This window comes from Pelodiscus sinensis, chromosome 5, assembly GCF_052426305.1.
Source record: "Pelodiscus sinensis isolate ZL-2025 chromosome 5, ASM5242630v1, whole genome shotgun sequence".
Classification (NCBI taxonomy): domain Eukaryota; kingdom Metazoa; phylum Chordata; order Testudines; family Trionychidae; genus Pelodiscus; species Pelodiscus sinensis.
The window spans coordinates 21,525,017-21,544,396 of record NC_143056.1 but is presented as its reverse complement, the minus strand read 5'-3'; the positions used below and the strand labels follow the sequence as shown (position 1 = coordinate 21,544,396).

Genomic DNA, 19,380 nt, shown 5'->3' with positions numbered 1-19,380 from the left:
GTGGCCAGAGCAGCCACAGTCCTCTTCTCCCCCCCGCACTCTCCCCTTTCCTTTCTTCCCCAAAGATTTAATCACAGATATTTTTAGTATAAGTCACTAGAGGATTTACCCAGGGTTGCTTAGGCCCTTAACTGAAATAATTTGTGTGCGTGTGTGTTGGTTTTTTTTCTTCTTCATTAAAATCATTGCTCTGGGTTGGGCATGAGGGGAGGGGTTCAGTATTCAGGCTGCCTCGGAGAGAGTACAACCCTATCCCTCTCTCATTGCAGCAGCTTGGGATCAAGTGAGAAGCACCTCTCCCCGGCTGCTACAGCAGGCACAGCTGGGGGAGGGGTACATGTTCCTCAGTTGGGGGACAGACACACACAAACTCTCTTAAATGTGTAGTAGATAGCTGTCTCTTTCTCCACTCCTGCAGCTCCAATGGAGTTATAGCTGTCCTGGTCCCCCACCTCTGGCCCCTTGCTGCCTCCCTGTGATCATTATACAGTGTAACTGTCCCTGTTAGCAGACCTTTCCCTTTCCATTTAATGAGAAACAATCACATTCCATTGTCCTGGCACAACCAAACCCTGATTTTGCTTTAAGTTATAATAAGAGGAAGCTGCATACCAAATGTGGTGGTCCTAGGTCTTACTGTTTAGGAGGAATTCTTGAACAAATAGACTCATGGACAGACAGACACACAAACTCAAATGTATAGTAGATGAACAGAAGTGAATTTTTGTGTATTCACTTTGACCCATCCATGACTTTCACTAAAAATATCTGTAACTAAATCATTGCCTTAGTTATAAGCATTTACCAATTACTTGCAGTTAGTTCAGATTTACCATCTTATTATGGCATAACTCCAGTGGGGTAAAGAGGAGCTCTAATGAAGGAACCCTAGAAAACTTTTTTTTTATGCACTGTAACAAATGAGATGTCAGTGCTGTTTATTGGACCTTAGCTAATATTAACTGAAATGGTTCAAAGTTGTACTCTTTCTTGAAGGTTTGTTCTTCTTGTCTGTCTTCACTTTGTTTTTCCCTAGTTACTGGGAATTATTTAACCTGATACACAAATAACACTATTTATTTATTTCTATTTCTTAGCCTAAGCCTTTAAATAAGGTAACACGGGTATTTCTAAAGTTATTACAAGTTTAACACAAACAATAGCTTTTTATTATTTTCTCCTTGGTCATGTGCTTTGGGCTTATCACTCATGTCCTGATTCAGACTGAATTTAAAACGCACTCAGGATGAATATGGACGTATAGTCTTACAAAGCATGAAGCTTGATAAAACGAAATTGCATGAAACTTTCTCAATGTTCTTTCCTTCAGTGTGTGAACTGACATTTTTGTGGACAATTAACATAATGCTCAAGCTCACAGGTTACTGAAATTGGTGGTTGCAAAGCTCAAATGGATTCATGTTTGTTTCTGTAATTGGACCAATTTGTAGATCTGACCCTGTTTATTCTCCATCTAATTTTTACTAGGGGCAGTTAGCAAGTATATCATCTTTTGCTTGCTCTCACTGGGTAGCAACCTAGGTTGTTATTTTCTGAAAGTACATGTAGGTATTGAAGTTTTGTTTCTAACTAAAGTGTATCTATTATTTATCTGTTTTTTGTTTGTTTGCAACATATAGATATTTATTTAGACACCTAAAAAGGGAAGTTAGAGTGATTTTTAAAATTTGGTTGTAAACATCCAAGCCATAGCCAGTTTACAAAACCATAGTTGTCCAGTTAGAAAAGTAACACCTCGATTAGACTGCAGGAAGTGATACTCTGATTTTTCTGAAGACTGTGCATGGCTAGAGATTCCTGTTCATTTTATGCACGACTTAAAAAGTTTAGAGGTTCTGAGCACTACCTTGATGATAGCAGCAGGACAACAAACTAATTAACTCAGGTATAGGTAAAACTCTTATTAGCCTGGCAGATGAGCAGAAAAATCGTGGTAAAAATTAAACAATTCAAAATAAATTATACCGTTTAGAGATGTTGTAGCAGAAAAATTGAATCTTTTGAAAATAGATAACAGCTAATAGTTAACTTCTTAAAAATGCAAGACTTAGCCAACACACAGGGTACATACTTCTGTCATAGAGGAAGCCTTTCTGCTGATTCAAACACCTAATATGATGCTTTTGCAGATCATAATCTAGGCTTGGCATTGGAAGGAATGGAGGGGAGGCAAGGATTGTTGTCTTCTGAAACGGTCAATTATTGTTCTGCCTTGTGTCTTCTAGCGAGTGTTCAGAGGATCTTTAATTCTGTCATTTGGCTAAGTATTTTCTAAGAGTGAGATTCGATTGTGGTCTTACCTTCTTTGTTATTTCTGCTGCTTTTTCAGAACATTTGTTTGCCATTGGTGGTTCATGGACCACAGCTTGGGAAACACTAGTGTCACATTTGTACAACTATTTTCTGAATCCTCCATCTTTGAAGAGTTTTTGTTTAAAAAGGCACAAACATAATTTTGAAATAGTTTCCATGAATTATGATGTGCATTAGAAAGATTTATTTTTAAAAAATTCTAGTCTGGTGTAAAGATTACAGTACTGTGTTAGTGCATGAATAGTGAGGGGTGCTGTTAAAAAGGAAAACGATAAAACCCCAGACATTTAACATTCTGGAATGGGGCTTGCTAGACACCATTGTGGCACCTCCTTGTGGGAACCAGTCAGCTGCCTCTCCTGTTTCTCACCCAATGGTCAGTCTTTCTCTGGTATCAGATTATTCCCTTTTTGTCACTTAGGGGGCTCCCTCTTTGTTGCTTGGCCCTCCAGCTGGGTCACTGTGGTTATTTCCTCCTTGGGTATTAGAGTCCACTGGATCTGCTGTCCTTTTATGCTCCAGATGGTCTTCCAGTTCAGTGTAGGTTGTATGCCATTTTCTCAGTGGCTGATAGGGGCATCCAGAACCACCCATTACAGGTTCCTGTCCATGGAGCTTGTGTTCATCAACCAGGGTCTCCTTGCTCTCAGTCTCTATTACTTGGACTCCTTCCTACGTCTCTATTCTATCTTCTGGCTACCCCATCTCTGGGTTTACCAGCTCAAACTTTCCCCTCCCAGGAAGCAACTGCAGAAGAGTTAACTCTGTAACCTTAAACACATCTCACTTCTGCCACGAGTGACTTCAGCCTGATAGCCCTGTAGGCCCTTTCTGCTGCCAGCTTCCTGGCTTTATATGAGCCCTGCCTGTTTCTTCTTAGCTGAATTCCATCATCAGTCAGTGTTTCAATCCCTGGCATTCTCCCAGGTACAGCTTATTAGGTTAATTGACCTCACTCAACCTGCTCTGCCTTGTGTGGGGTGGACATCCCATCACATATGGCTGTATATCATGTTTGTGAGTAATGTTACCACTTTTTTCTTGCTTGTGTGGGTAGCAAATAACAAGTTATAACAATGTTAGAGAATGCTCTTTTAACTCAGAGTCTATGCCAAAGCTAGCCTTTCTCTCTCTCTCTCTCTCAAACAAAATAAATTCTTTTTTGATGTCAGTGTGAAACACTGGCAAAGAAAGGGTCACATCTCTGTTTAATTGGAGGATGATAGCCTGCTGGTTCTGCCAACTCAAGGGGTTACTCTTTTTGCCTAGTTGAGTAGAGGTCTATGCTGCAGTGCTGGAAGTCCTGGTTTTAATCCCTGCTGATGAATTAAGGGGTAGAGACTGAAAGAAGTTATGTGAGTATTGACTAGCTGCCAATTGACTTTTTTACATTAATGCTTCCATTGTTGTTGCCACTGGTGCACCACTGTGGAATCTGAGGAAACAAGGCAAGTGTAGGTGATGACTGGTAGATCCCTAAACCAAATTGTAGTTCTCTAACATTGCTTTTACATGTGCTGTTAATGGGGGGGGAGATGTACGCAGTCAAGTTATATATTTTAGTATAGAATTAAAATATGAATTTCCCACAGCTATGTTTCACACCCACATTTAAGCATGATTATTCCTTTAGAGTAGATGAGGATCTAGATATACAACCAGTTAGTCTACATTTTTGCATCTCCTGATTCAGACGAAATAAATAAGGATGACTAAAGAAAAGTAGATTTGACTTTGAAACCCTTGTTTAAATATTAGTAACAACAAGGACATGTATTTTTAAAGACTCTTAACTTGACAGTGCCTAATTTTTAAAGTTTTTTGTTCCGATTATTGCGTGTTCATTTTTAAGATAGGTAACTAATCTTTTAATTGGTCTCCTATGTTACTTGTGGTGATGTTACTCATCAGCAGGCCATGTACTGCTGCTGATTATAATTAAAAAGTATTGTAAACTAGATTTTGCCATATGCATATTGCATATGTGACGTTTCATCTTGCCTTTAGCTAAAAATAGGATGTTAGTAAAAACAAAAGAAATTTCTATAAACTAATCAATGTGGTGAGCTCACTTTTATTTATTTTAATTTAAAATAACCAGTTTGTGTTAAAAGCAAAACCAACAACTTTGAGTTCAATCAATATTTCCCTTCCCCACCTCCTCCTCCTCCAAAAAAACAATCTGAAAGATGGGGGTGGAGATGTCAAGAGCAGGGGGGAAGAGGAGGAGGCAGAATCATGAATATTCTACTGAGCTATATGCAGCATTCCATTAAGTCATTTCTCTTTAGATGTGTCTTGAACAGAAAGCTTACTGTAATGTTGTGTTTCTTTCTTGCATTCTTTCCCTTATTATATCCATTGTATAGCCTATAAGAAAGACTGCAATGCATTAATTGGCAAGGGCTTTTATTAGTAGGGAAAACCAAGCTGTGGTAATTCTTCCCCCCACCATTTATGCAGTTGTTGACCAAGGTCTGCATTTTAAAGAAGGAGATAATGAAGTGATGCCTCCAGGTTCAAAGTTTCAAGGTTTGGCTCCTTACCAAAAAAAACCTAAATTGTTTTCTGTAAACTGTTGCTAGCGTGTGCATGTTATGCAGCCTGTTAGTTCTGGGATATCTGCTTTGTATGAAAAAATCTTGCAATTTGTGTCTAACAATATTTTATTTTTAATTCTCTGTACTCAGATGGTGGAGAATAAGGTAAGGTACCTTTTGTTGTGCACAATTTATAATGGTAATGGAAGCAACTTTTAATAACATGCTATATATAGTACTTTAGCTAGTAATTACAAAACAACTGAAGATAAAGTTTTTTTTTACGTAATCTCTTTTGTTGCTAGTAACCAGTTAAAATGTTTCTTAATAGAATTTAGTAGATTGAATTTCAGCTTTCACAAATCTAGCCATTTATCTCAAATATACACCAAATATATTTTCTTTGAACCAGTTTCTGTAATTATCTAGGTGTACCTGAACTCCACGTTTGAATATATAAAGTTCATTTTCTGTCATTTTAATAACATTTTATTAAATAATTCTTAATTAATGAATTTATGAATAGGTTTGGAAACAATAAATTGTTTTCTTACTGTTAAACTATGTAGCTAATAATCTTACTGATTTTTGTTTTCTAATAAGAATTTTTGCTTAGGTTAATGTGGTTATATGTATATTCTATAACACTTCCAGCTGTCCAATGGTTATAGCCAGAATCAAAAGTTGGTAGTTCCAAACAAAACACTGCATTAAATTCAATGATATAGCAGAGTTTGAATGGACAACAGTAGGGAAATTCGAAGCTGTATATCTCACAGTGAACATGTATGACTCAGAACTGGTCCTGGGGTTTAAACACTTTCAAATTTAGATTTCATGCTAAAATCCTACATTAGTGTTTAGTTCAGGAAAATTCTACTCTGGATGAGCCATTCATAAAGCTTTTTTGGGGGGTTACTGTGGGCTAGAAAAAGTTTTCTGTAAACAGATGTCTTAATTTTATATAAACTTGTTTTAATTCTTAAACAACAACAAGCTAGTATTCTGTCAGCAGACGGTCAGGGCAGTGAGTGGTGTGTGTGTGTGCTATACACCTGAGATGTCAACTGCTGAGACCGGGGTCCCTTGCAGCGGGCAACCTGGAGGAGGTTGACGAGCGCCCCAATAAGTTTGCAGGGAGAGCTTATTACACTTCAGATTTTAGCTGCTAGAATCTGTGATTCCTTTGCAGCGGGCAGCCTGGGGGAGGCTGAGAAGTGCCCCAACGGATCTGCCACCTGGGAGTGACACAAATCCAAACGCCCAAGCTCTCCCTATATCTATCCCTTAAAACCGGCTGAAGTTCTTTTAAATTGTGCCTGGTTCTGTTATGGCAACTGAAGGAGTCAGGTTAAAGCTTAAACAGTTACAGGTTTATTGAGGAAGCTTATAAATCATATGGTTGCAATGGCTATTGTTCTATTTCTTAACTGCTAGCAAAATATAGATCTTAAATATGGTTACAAAGAAGATAGATAGGAAAAATAGAAATAATGGTACCAAGTAACAGCTTACTCTTTCTATGTGCACACTCAAGACAGAGGACCACATCCATGTACAATTTTTACCTCCTTCTGTGCCTTTCGACTCCAGCGTGTCAGGCCAGGGCCGGTCCCTCAATTCCTAGGAAAGACGAAAATACGAGGTGGGCGTCCCCATAGAACCTCGGGAGGTCAAACACCTAACCTGACCAGCAGGTAGAGGGTAGACTGACACTCAAAAGTGAGTGTGCTGCTGTACCCATCTTTATACCCATGGGGTCACATATTTCTCTTTCTTATCTGTGATGACAAATGGTGCTGGTCTGTCTTTTGTGAGACCAGTCCTTACAAGGGAGTTGTGAACTTAATTTACACTTGTAAGAGAGATAACTAAATTGGAAGTACTGGGCATTCTTTTCTCAGTGGGAAATTCCTCTTCCAGGGACTGTGTGTTCGTATCAACATGGGTGCCAGCCGGGTACTTCTCGCAGTCTCGAGGCCAGCTTATTGCCTTAATCGTTCTCTCTTCATATCTATGTTTTCAGCTTCTCAGGATCAGATGAGCCAGCATAGACTATGCTGATTTTATTGCTCCTTCTCTGTCCTGTATGCTTCAGGAACCTCAGAGAGGCAAATAAGATGGATGAGATGGGGGAAGGGGGCGGGGGGAAGGGGGGGCGGTCTGTCTGGCTACATATATCTGGCTCTTTTAAAATAGATCTCAATCCCAGTATGAAACTGGTAATTGCTTGCATTAATATATCTCTGTCTACTGACTCAGTTAAATATTATAGCATAATCAGTTACTGGCATGACTTGTTCTAAATGTGGTTCTGGTCAACCCAATTCATCACTGATACTTTGTTAATTGTAGTAACCATACATCTCTATCTGGTAAGACCCAGGTATAAGGTGTGATGTATGATAAAAACTCAAGATATTAAAAGAAACACAAAGTGATTTGTTTAAGACACATAAAATTGTGTGCTAACTCATTTAGAGTAAATAAGTCTTTATATAACCCCAGTTTCATAATTATTTCTTATATAAATAATTTTCAACAATAAAAGGGAGGAGACACCAAATTTTAGTGGGATGAGAGTAATTTTTGGATTTAAATGACTGATATCCCTAGGAGTAAGGATCATGTGAGGTGGTATGTTGGCAGCTCACCATGCCTGGATTTTAGCAGTCTGTCTGATAGTTCCTTAGTTCCATTAGTTTTTCCTAAAGGTAATGAAAAGCTTACTCAGAGGCATCTGAATCAAGGCAATGTTACCAGTTTCTGTTTTTTTACAGTGTTAAATGAGCAAACTCTGGGAAATCAAAGAAAGTGTTAAAGAGAGATGGGGAAACCCCCTATATCTATTGGAATGAAACTAAAGCTAGGAAAATGTAAGCAGTCAAGAAGAAAATTATTCCAAACAGAAATGGGCTGGTAGGCGCTCAAAGGAGAGAAATGTCATTGAGGTTAGTACAGCTAGCACCATGTAACTCCAGAAAACCAATGAGTATCCATTAAGCCTAGAATTAGATCTTAGTAAAATTAACTATTTTTATTATCTTTGTAAGAGGACAGGGGAAAGGATCTTTAACTCCTCATTTTGGAATTGCTTATTTAAAAAAAATTCTTTGACAATTCCAGCTGGGTATTTAGTCATTTAACAGGGAGGAGATGACTGGGAAAAGAAATGGGAGAAAAGGGAAGGGAGAAGGAGGAGCTAGATGACTCCAGATAGAAGAATTGGAAGGTGCATGAAGGATGCAAAAGGACAAATTAGGTTAAAGACTGCAATGCTGTGTAGATCATAGAGACACTTTGATTTGATGGTAGCCATGAAGTTGCCTCTAAAGAGATATTGAAGTGTAAATGGTTAAAAAGGCGTTCCTATGGCCCCCTGCTCAAGGGAACCCATGTTGAAGAGAGAATTTACTACTCCGAAAAAATATACATGGTTATAGGAGGCTGTATAAGTACTAGTAGGATGAATCTGCATTTAGTGTTTTCAAGTCAGTGATTTCTCTACAGTTTGCCAATGGGGTTCTGAAATAAAACATAATTTTAAGAAAATGATAGGTGCTCTCTGCTTTGTGAGGCTGTAATGGGAGGAGTTCTTTGTCAATGTTGTGTCTTTGAATCTTAATTTCTTGAGTATTTGAGAGACTTCCTGCTTACATCAGAGTAAAGGAGCTTTGGTGCTGAGTTGGACATGTATATAGGATGTGATACACATGGGAATTGTGTATCATCCTACATGCCCATAGGGTGAGTACTTGTTGCTTACAAAAAAAAAAGAGTGTCTGAAGTGGACACTGCTTCACCCAGGACAGACCTGAGCTTGCCTGTTCATGGAGAGGAGGTATAAGAAGTCAGTTGCTGAATATAAGAACTTGAGGATCAGAACCCAGATTTGCTGAGCCTGGGACTGCAGATATTCCCACACTGCCACCAGAAGGTTAAGGAGAACCATAGTTGGCCATCTACCACATGTTGCTGCACTGTTGTGAACCCCTGCTGTGAACAGACAAGAGAACTATTTACACTGTTGGGGTTTATGCTATTTCTAAAGAGGAACAACCTTCACTTGTGTAAACAGCAGCCTTGCTGGTTTTCGCAGTGCTGATGGACACTGGACAGTAATGGCTGTACTTGGGCATGCCACTGTGGCAGACAAGGCCTTAGAGAAGAACTCCTGTAAATTGCAGAGAAAAGGTGCATCTGTTTACCTAGTGACAGTTTCAAGAACAGGAGAGAGCATTTGGTTTGTTCAAAGTTGCTGCGTCAGCATACCAAATGTTGCCAGAGGCCTCAAGTTACTTAACATAAGTTGCGGAATCTCAGGATACAGCATCATGTACAGAATTTTCATGACAGAAAATTTCCTGTTTTCTTGAGTGAAACAAATCCCCCCTTCCCCCCTTAGACAGACTTCAGTTCAAAAAGATTGTGGATTTCGGCTGGGCAGCTCCTCATGCTGAAATCTCACTAGGAAAACATGCCAGAAATAATTGATATTTCACACTTGTCTAGCACGTTTCATATGAGGATGTTGTGAAAGATTAATATTACTACTCCTGTTTTACAGATGGGGAAAGCAAAAGAACAGAGGTTCTAAGGTCACAAAGCCAATCAACTGAATTTGCAACAAAACCCCAGTTCCCTGCACTAACACTACACAGCACTTCTGCCCAGACTAATAATGCAGGTTGTTTGGCAAAGCTCGGGAATCGTGTCAGAATAAACAGCTGAGGCAGCATGAATTAAATACTTCTCCATTCCTACAGACTTTAATGTCTTGCCTTAAGGACTTACAAGTCATAAAATGGTGGGAATCCTCTGAATACCTTTTAATCTGGCATTTGCTCTGACTATTGTTTATATTCATCCTGCATATCTGAAGCATCCTTGTATGGATCTCTGTAGTACTAGTGGACAAATGTCTGTCAACATAAATCCGCAAGGAATCTCGAAATCCCGCAGTAATGATTTTGTCAGACTGCTTTATGACCTTTAGGTTTGAGAGCTTTAAAAATAAAAATGCATTATTAAATGCAAAATTGCCATTAGTGTGTTAAACAAAATTGCTCTGATCAGTATTCATTTAGCAGAAAATACCAGTGTCATTAGTTTTAGTAGAAGAGCCCTGTAGCTTTAGGCACAAATAAAATGTTGTGCCTTATGAGGATGGCTGTTTAGTGAGGGATGAATGATTTGTCTGTGGCCTTGTTGTCATAGAAGACTAGGGTTGGAAGAGACCTCAGGTGGTCATCTAGACCAGCCCTCTGCTTGAAGCAGGACCAATCTAAGCTGGGCTTTAAAAATCTCTTAAGGATGGAAATTCCATCACCTTCCTAGGTACCCCATTCCAGTGCTTCACCAGCCTCCTAGTGAAATAGTTTTTCCTTATATCCAACCTAGACCTCTCGCCACTGCAACTTGAAATCATTGCTCTTTGTTCTGTCATTTGGCACCACTGAGAATAGCCTAGCTCCATTCTCTTTGGAATCCTCTTTCAGGTAATTGAGGGCTGCAAATCCTTCATTCTTCTCTTCTGCAGACTGACTTGCCCTGTACAGTTTGTCAGCAATGGCGGTGAAATATTCTGGAAACAATTTTTCATGAGCATTTTTGGCAGAAATCCAGCCATCATGCTTAACATCCGCCATTACTGATATGTTCTGGGTCCTGAAATGGAAGAAATTTATTCCATATGGATGAATTTTTACCCAAGCAGACCTCAGCCGAATGGACTACTTGGCCTATATAGACTTTGCATAATGTTTATATGTATATTCATGATTTCACAAGTCGTCAGATTTCTCAGATTTACATTGGGCCACTTATTCTTTCTTGCTTTTATAATCTTTTCTTTTGGATGATATGGCTTACTTATGCTTACCTTTTTATGGCTACTGCTGTCATGACCATTATGTTTGTATTTGTTTAATTCCTTACATGGAAAGATGGATTATTATAATCAAAACACTTCAGGAAATTCCTCAGGATAAGAGCAGTGTTTTCCTGTGGTAATTGTAGAAGAAAAATCCTGTAATCTCTTGTCTCAGTGCATTGATAGATGCACAGGACTTTTTTTAATTCATCAAGTACAGTTACAAGGGAGTGGAATAAGAATGGTCCTGTGTCTGTCAAAGGACTGGGATTCAGAAATGAAAGACTTTGCCTGAGACTGCATGGTCATCTATAAAGCACCTTTTGGTGCTTTAGTTTCCCTACCATAAAGTTGGGATAATTTTTAACTCCAAGGGAGGTTGTGAAATTTAATTAATTACTGTTTGAAAATAACTTTTGAGATGTTCAAAAACTTCAGCAGAGGCCTACAAGGAAAGGTTTAAACGCTATGCATGTTTCTTCTTGAGAAAAGAAGGGAAGTCCTGATAATAGTCCTCAGATATGTTAAGGACTTGTATTTAAAAATAAGACCGCGATTATCTTCAGGGCCATGTAGTGTACGACAAGAAGTAATGAGCTTAACCTGGAGCAAGGGAGATTTAGGTAAGATATTACCCACCCGCTACAGACCAGGAATATATTTCAGTTGGATTCTGCTAGAAGAATACCCACAAAAGAAGTCACAGATTCTCTTAATCCTAAAATTGGTGATAGTTTGCAGTACTGAATCAAAACTGATTTTTTGAAGGCAGCATAGGCGAAAGATAAACTGAAAGGTAGTGGAGATGAGACTGGAAGTTTTTCAGGCTAGATTAATGAATAAGAGTTTTTTCACTGCTATTTTGTAAACAATCAGTTAAATGGGAAATTGCTTTACCTATCCTTTTCTTTCTCAGAACTTAGAATGTATCATGTTGGATGTATTTATATCTGTAGGACACCAGAGAAAGTGGAAATAGTTATTGCAGGCCAAGTTGAAGACCTCTTGAAAATCATACAAAAGGCTACCTGAAAGATACTGTGGGGAAGTCTTAATGGAAATGGAGCGTGAAAGAACTTTCTGTAGCCACCTTAATGTAAAGAAGACATTTTAGTAATTGTCTTGCTGTGCTTGTCAGTGTTTGCTTAACAAATTATTCATTTTAATTAATATTTCTTGTTGCTGATCTTCTGCTCATGGTTTTCAGTAACCAGTTATTTTAAAATGGGGGACGTGAGCTGCCCTACATCATGTTTCCTGGGGAGAGAGGGAATCAATCAGTCTTCCTTATGGGGACTATAATACAGTACATTGTTTTCTGAGCTCTTGAGGGTAGGTTTAAAAAGCCTTTACTTGTACCATTGATTGGTTAAGAAGTGACCCTTTGTGTAAGTCAGTGGTTATGTCACTTTAGGTTTAATATGAATATTTGAATACATGTTATTTCATCTAAACTTTAAATTTAAAGAAATGCACATATGTAGTTGAAGAATATTTGTGTGATTTTTGGCTTCCCCCACAGTGTGCAATATTAAAATTCCACAGGAGGACAATTCTGTTAAACATCTGCATTTTAAAATTAATTATATTTTGGAGCACATTAGAAGAGACAATTTTCCTGTAACTTTTCATCTCAGGAATGAGTTTGTTGTATCTCTGCAGTATTTTGTTCTTTGTTTTTCTGTGGTCTTGCTGTGTGATCTATGGTAGTGCTGAGTTTCCTGTTTCAGGTACTATGTCTGGTATGTATATATTTTTAAATATCCCTAAGTTGACAAAAGAATTCCGAGAAGACCAAGATACTACATGGTGGACTTTAAGACTGGATTGATTCAGTGCAGAGGTAGTTCTCTATGTATACCACCAGGCGATGTAAAGAGCAAGATGTTCAAGGAATTAATAGTAATAATTAATCATATATTATCTCAATTACTGTTTCACTAGGCAGAACGAGAAGATAATTAAATTTTGTTTTAGAGAATGAAAACTTAAAAGCCAATTTGCTGAACAGAAAAATAATTTCATTCACCGAGTCTCAGTGAAAAAGATAACCAGACTAAGAATATAAAAAATGGGCAGGAACTTTGGGAGCACTCGGCTACAGTGAGATTTCATTACAGCATGAGGCTGGTAACTCCATGGAGTTTGGTGTAATTAATTAATGTGGTTCGACAGCAAGGCTTTTATATAAATTCAATCCCTAATATCTTGGAGGTTCACCTCAGGAGGAGAACCAGACTTTCTTCCAGCCACTTAAATGATGCTTCGTTGCCTCGGACCATTAAAACAGTCACGCCCTTGAGGTGCCCCATCACTTTTGTCTGAGTCTGTTAATTACTTTCTGGAAAACTAGAAAGAAAATTCCTTTGCTGAGCCCATAAGAGGCTGATGCTTTTGAGGATAGTCAGTCATTTTGTGAATAGTTCAGGTTTTACTACCGTCTGCCTGCCACAGAAGGCATGAATTTACACAAATCATAGCTACCAGTCTCTCTTAGATATTGTGTATCACTTAAGTCTGTCCTTTTTGGTACACTAGTTAATGATTTGTATGCTACACAGTGAAGACAGTGAAAATTTTTTAGCTTGCAGTAGGAATACATTTATGGGATCTGACAGATAACTGAGGAAGTATGAACTGTAATAGATTTAGAACACAAGGAAATTGCTATTATTTCCCCTAAATTGATGATTGTTACTTCGGTCACAGGAAACTTTTCGATTTGAAATAGTCATTAGTCTGTTATGGTGCCTAGATACTTAAGGAATGCCTCTGTAAATATATGTAATGATAATACTCTTCTTCTGTTTCACAATGGCGAAGTATTTCCTTTAGAGTGAAAGAGCAGATTAAACAGCTAAATGCACTCATCCACTTCCTCAGACATGACTCAATCATGGACTTTCCCCGGAAGAGAGCAGGGGTAGAGATTATAATGCATCTAGTCTTGTGATAATCTGATGAGATTTAACTTCTCCAATTCTTTAGCTAAACATTTCAAATAAATGTCTTCTACAGTATTCTGAATTCCAACTCTGGATGAAGCTCTTAGGAGAGTGAAGCTGTGTCTCAGTCTCTATTGCCTTTATGAACAAGAACACAAATTGGAATTCAGCTTACTGAGGAAGGCAATATCTTGTTGGCTAGGACAGATGTTTGATCCATGAGTATTTGTACCATGACTCAGATATGCAAACTGAGTGATCTTTGTCTCTTTTTAAACAATGTTTTTTATTTCTTGCATTTCAAAAAATTTAGCCCGTTGAGATTATGTAGTGATGAAATAATGATTAATAAAGGTTTGTAGTTAGCAAAGATAACTTGAAATACAAAAAAAAATTCTTTTAACCATTGCCCTAGGCAAAATCTTAGTATAGTAAGGTTTTCTTGCATTGCAAATGCCATCATTTACAAGAAAAGTAAACTGTTTTTAAACACTAATGTTTAGACAGTATTTTAAAGTGAGTTTTCCTAAATCACATTAAATTGCTAGTCCATCTACCACTTTTTTTCAATCCTTAAATTAAGAGAGATATCTCAGCTGGCCAGGGTTGTACTTATATTTTTGAGAACTGTCCAGTCTTATATAATTTCTGGATTACTAGATACCTCATAGAATGAATAAAATATTTATAACTATTCATATTCCTATCCCTTTTTTAATGTTATTAATGGACACGTTAGTGGCAAGCTTTCTTTTCTTAAAAAGTATCAAAACGATAAACTTAAACAACAGCAAAAGGTCTGGTAGCACTTTATAGACTAACAAAACATGTAGATGGTATCATGAGTTTTGGTGGGCACAGACCACTTCTTCAGAGGACCCATGAAAGCTCATGATACCATCTACATGTTTTGTTAGTCTATAAAGTGCTACCAGACTTTTTGTTGTTTCAGTTTATCCTGTACAGACTAACTCGGCTACTCCCTCAAGTATCAAAATGATGAGACTTGTTTAGCATGCCTCTAAGTACATTGGAAATGACAGCTTCCCTGGTCAACAGAAAACCCAGTTTAATAAGCTTGCCAAGAACAGCTCTTCACAATGTGGTGATCTTTTATTTAATATTGTTACTAATCATTTCAGATCATTCAGCTAATACATCTGCAGATGACTTAAGCAAGAAAATGAAAAAATAAACATAATTCTCTGCCAATTTTTTTCTTTAAATCTCCCTATTCATTTTTCAGTCTTCTTGTAATCTGAAATATGGAAATCCTATTACAATGTTGTTGTGTCATTGATTCTGTTTTGTACAGTGGGTGTATGAGTTGCTTAGTTCTTGTGTTTTTCAAGTCATGGAAGAGCCTCTTGGGGCCTGATCCTACACCATTTAAGGGAATAGGAGTTAGGTGTTGATTTAAATGGGTGCAGAATTGGGCTCTTAAACATCATGATGATACATAACCTGGCCACTTGAGAACGTACCATGTGCTATACATATGGGGACTGTGTTTTCCAAACCAAAAATGAGGACACGTGATCTGACACAGGATTTTTTTCTGATTTGGGAATTTAGTTATATGAAAAACCATAATTATATATATATATATTATGGTTTTTCATATAATTAAATCATAGGATGGTGAGTGACTGGGCTGGGGTTGTGGGGTCTCGATAGGGTGGTGAGTGAGTGGGTGCAGGGTTTGATGGAGGCGGCGAGCAAGGTACCAGAGGCGTGGGGTCTCAGCAGGGCAGTGAGTAAATGGACTGGGTGAGTGGGGTCTGGGCATAAGGGGAAGGGAGGCCACTTGCTTTTGCCCAGCTCCTAACATAGCCCCAGGTACTGCCTCCCTCTGCTCCTATTGGCCAGATTCCAGAGCAGATCTAGAGCAGTGGGGAAAACTTCCAGGAAGTGTGTGTCTGCGCTGCAGTTCTCCCAGCCAGGGGAAGGAGTGGAGGCAGCGGCTTCTAGCAGGGCTTCTTCCCTGTGAGCTGGATCCAGCGGGGAGCCTCATGGCTTTTTCTCTGTCCCCTCCCCCCACCAAAATATTTGCCAAATATTGGAATTTCCAGGACATTTCAATGGTTTATGGGGACAAGGGGACAGAATATTTGAAACTGCGACTGTCCCAGAAAATCTGGATCTATTTAGACTAGTACCCACTCTAAAACAATGACCAGTACCAGAAGATCATTCAAGAATCATTATATTAAATAATTATGAAATAACCTGCCCATAGTCTCTTTCTAAGAAAATTTGGTTAGTTAATTCTCTCTTGTACTATAATTTGTCTTAGAATCACAGAATACTAGGACTGGAAGGGACCTCGAGAGGTCGAGTCCAGTCCCCTGCCCTCATGGCAGGACCAAATACTGTCTAGACCATCCCTGATAGACATTTCTCTAACCTACTCTTAAATATCTCCAGAGATGGAGATTCCACAACCTCCCTGGGCAATTTATTCCAGTGTTTGACTACCCTGACAGTTAGGAACTTTTTCCTAATGTTCAACCTAAACCTCCCTTGCTGCAGTTTAAGCCCATTGCTTCTTGTTCTTTCCTCAAAGGCAAAGATGAACAAGTTTTCTCCCTCCTCCTTATGACACCTGAAAACTGCTATCATGTCCCCCCTCAGTCTTCTCTTTTCAAAACTAAACAAACCCAATTCTTTCAGCCTTCCTTCATAGGTCATGTTCTCTAGACCAGTGGTCCCCCAACCTTTTGGGGCTGCTCACGGGCCACACGCCCGGGGGCAGGGCTGCGCATGCGCCACACACCCGGGGCTGGCACTGTCATGTGCCGTGACCCCGGGGAAGGGGCCGCCCAAGCGCCAGGCGCCCAGGGCTGGCACCGACATGTGCTGCAACCCCAGGGTAGGGGCCGCCCATGCGCCAGGGGCCGGCACCGAGCTTGTGCCACGTGCCTGGGACAGGGGCCGCCCATGCCCCACACACCCAGGCCTGGCACCGCACGTGTGCCACGCGCCCGGGGGTAGGGCCGGCCCAGATTGTTTGGCAGGTGCACATAAATGGCCCAGTGGGCGCCATGGCGCCCGTGGGCACCGCATTAGGAACCACTGCTCTAGACCTTTAATCATTCTTGTTGCTCTTCTCTGGAGCCTCTCCAATTTCTCCACATCCTTCTTGAAATGCGGTGCCCAGAACTAGACACACTACTCCAACAGAGGCCTAACCAGCTCAGAGTAGAGCGGAAGAATGACTTCTCGTGTCTTGCTTACAACACATCTGTTAATGCATCCCAGAATCATGTTTACTTTCTTTGCAACAGCATCACACTGCTGACTCATATTCAGCTTGTGGTCCACTATAACCCCTAGATCCCTTTCTAGACAATCGCTTCCCATTCTGTATGTGTGAAACTGATTGTTCCTTCCTAAGTGGAGCACTTTACATTTGTCTTTATTAAACTTCATCCTGTTTACCTGAGACCATTTCTCCAATTTGCCAGATCATTTTGAATTATGACCCTATCCTCCAGAGCAGTCGCAACCCCTCCCAGCTTGATATCATCTGCAAACTTAATAAGCATACTTTCTATGCCAGCAACTAAATCGTTGATGAAGATATTGAACAGAGCTGATCCCAAAACAGACCCCTGCAGAACCCCACTTGTTAGGCCTTTCCATCAGGATTGTGAACCATTAATAACTACTCTCTGAGTATGGTTATCCAGCCAGTTATGCACCCACCTTATAGTAGTCTCATCTAAGTTGCATTTGCCTAGTTTATCGATAAGAATATCATGCGAGACCGTATCAAATGCCTTACTAAATTCTAGGTATACCACATCCATCGCTTCTACCTTATCCACAAGACTCGTTATCTTATCAAAGAAAGCTATCAGATTAGTTTGACATGATTTGTTCTTTACAAATCCATGCTGGCTGTTCCCTAGCACCTTGCCACCTTCCAAGCGTTTACAGATGATTTCCTTAATTACTTGCTAACCTAACTGGTCTGTAGTTTCCTGGGTAGTTCTTATTTCCCTTTTTATAAATGGGGCACTATATTTGCCCATTTATACTTATACTTTTCCAGTCTTCTGGAATGTCTCCTGTCTCCCATGATTTTCCACAGATGATAGCTAGAGGCTCAGATACCTCCTCTATCAGCTCCTTGAGTATTCTAGGATGCATTTCATCAGGCCCTGGTCACTTGCAGGCATCTAACTTTTCTAGGTGATTTTTAACTTGTTCTCTTTTTATTTTATCTTCTAAACCTACCCCCTTCCCGCTAGCATTCGCTATCTTAGGCGTTCCTTCAGACTTCTCAGTGAAGACCAAAACAAAGAAGTCAGTAAGCATCTCTGCCATTTCCAAGTTTCCTGTTACTGTTTCTCCCTCCTCACTGACCAGTGGGCCTACCCTGTCCTTGGTCTTCCTCTTGCTTCTAATGTATTTATAAAAAGTCTTCTTGTTTCCCTTTATTCCCGTAGCTAGTTTGAGCTTATTTTGCGCCTTTGCCTATCTAATCTTGCCCCTGCATTCCTGTGTTGTTTGCCTATATTAATCCTTTGGAATTTGTCTTAGTTTTCATTTTTTACATGACTCCTTTTTATTTTGAGATCATGCAAGATCTCGTAGTTCCCCTCCGTCTTGATTCCCATGGGACCTTACCTATCAGCTCTGAGCTTACCAAAATCCGCCTTTCCAAAATCCATTGTCTCTATTTGCTGTTCTCCTTTCTACCCTTCCTTAGAATTGTGAACTCTATGATTTCATGATCACTTTCACCCAAGCTGCCTTCCCCTTTCAGATTCTCAACCAGTTTCTCCCTATTTGTTAGGATCAAATCTAGAATAGCTTCCCCCCAGTAGCTTTTTCAACCTTCTGAAATAAAAAGTTGTTTCCAATGCAGTCCAAGAACTTATTGGATAGTCTGTGCCCCGCAGTGTTATTTTCCCAACATATATCTGGATAGTTGAAGTCCCCCATCACCACCAAATCTTGGGCTTTGGATGATTTTGTTAGTTGTTTAAAAAAAGCCTCATCCACTTCTTCCACCTGGGTAAGTGGCCTGTAATAGACTCCTGCGTGACATCGCCCTCGTTTTTAATCCCTTTTAGCCTAACCCAGAGACTCTCAACACTTCTGTCTCCTATGTCCATTTCCACCTCACTCCAAGTGTGTTCATTTTTAATATATAAGGCATTATATATTAAAAATTCTTGTATAGTTTATAGCTAAGTTTTCTATTGATCTTCATCATTTTTTGTATTTTTCAGAAAAGGAAAAATTCTGTGGGTGTTTTTTTTTTTGGGGGGGAGGTAACATAAAACATAATCACCACCATACTGAGTCAGACCAAAGCCAATGTCAGGTCCATGAGAGAGAATTAACAGAACAGGGAATCATCCTGTCCTCTGTTGCCCAGTCCCAGCTTTTAGCAAATAGATGTTCGTGACACCACATCTCTGCCTATCCTATGTAATAGCCATGAATGGACATATCCTCCCTGAACTTACCTAGTTCTTTCTTGAACCCTTTTATAGTCTTGGCCTTCACAACATCCTCTGACAAGGAGTTCCACAGGTTGACTGTGAATTATGTGAAGAATTAATTCCTTTTGTTTGTTTTTAACCCTACTGATGATTAATTTCATTTACTGACCCCTAAGCTTTGTGTTATGTGAAGGAATAAATAAAACATCATTATTTACTTTCTCCACACC

General features: G+C 39.3%; 1 protein-coding gene across 10 annotated transcripts in view; it reads left to right on the top strand.

The window, feature by feature from the left end:
• The window catches only part of TRAF3 (TNF receptor associated factor 3), a 98,770-nt gene that overhangs the window by 19,834 nt on the left and 59,556 nt on the right, over window positions 1-19,380 (top strand). The window lies entirely within an intron of this gene.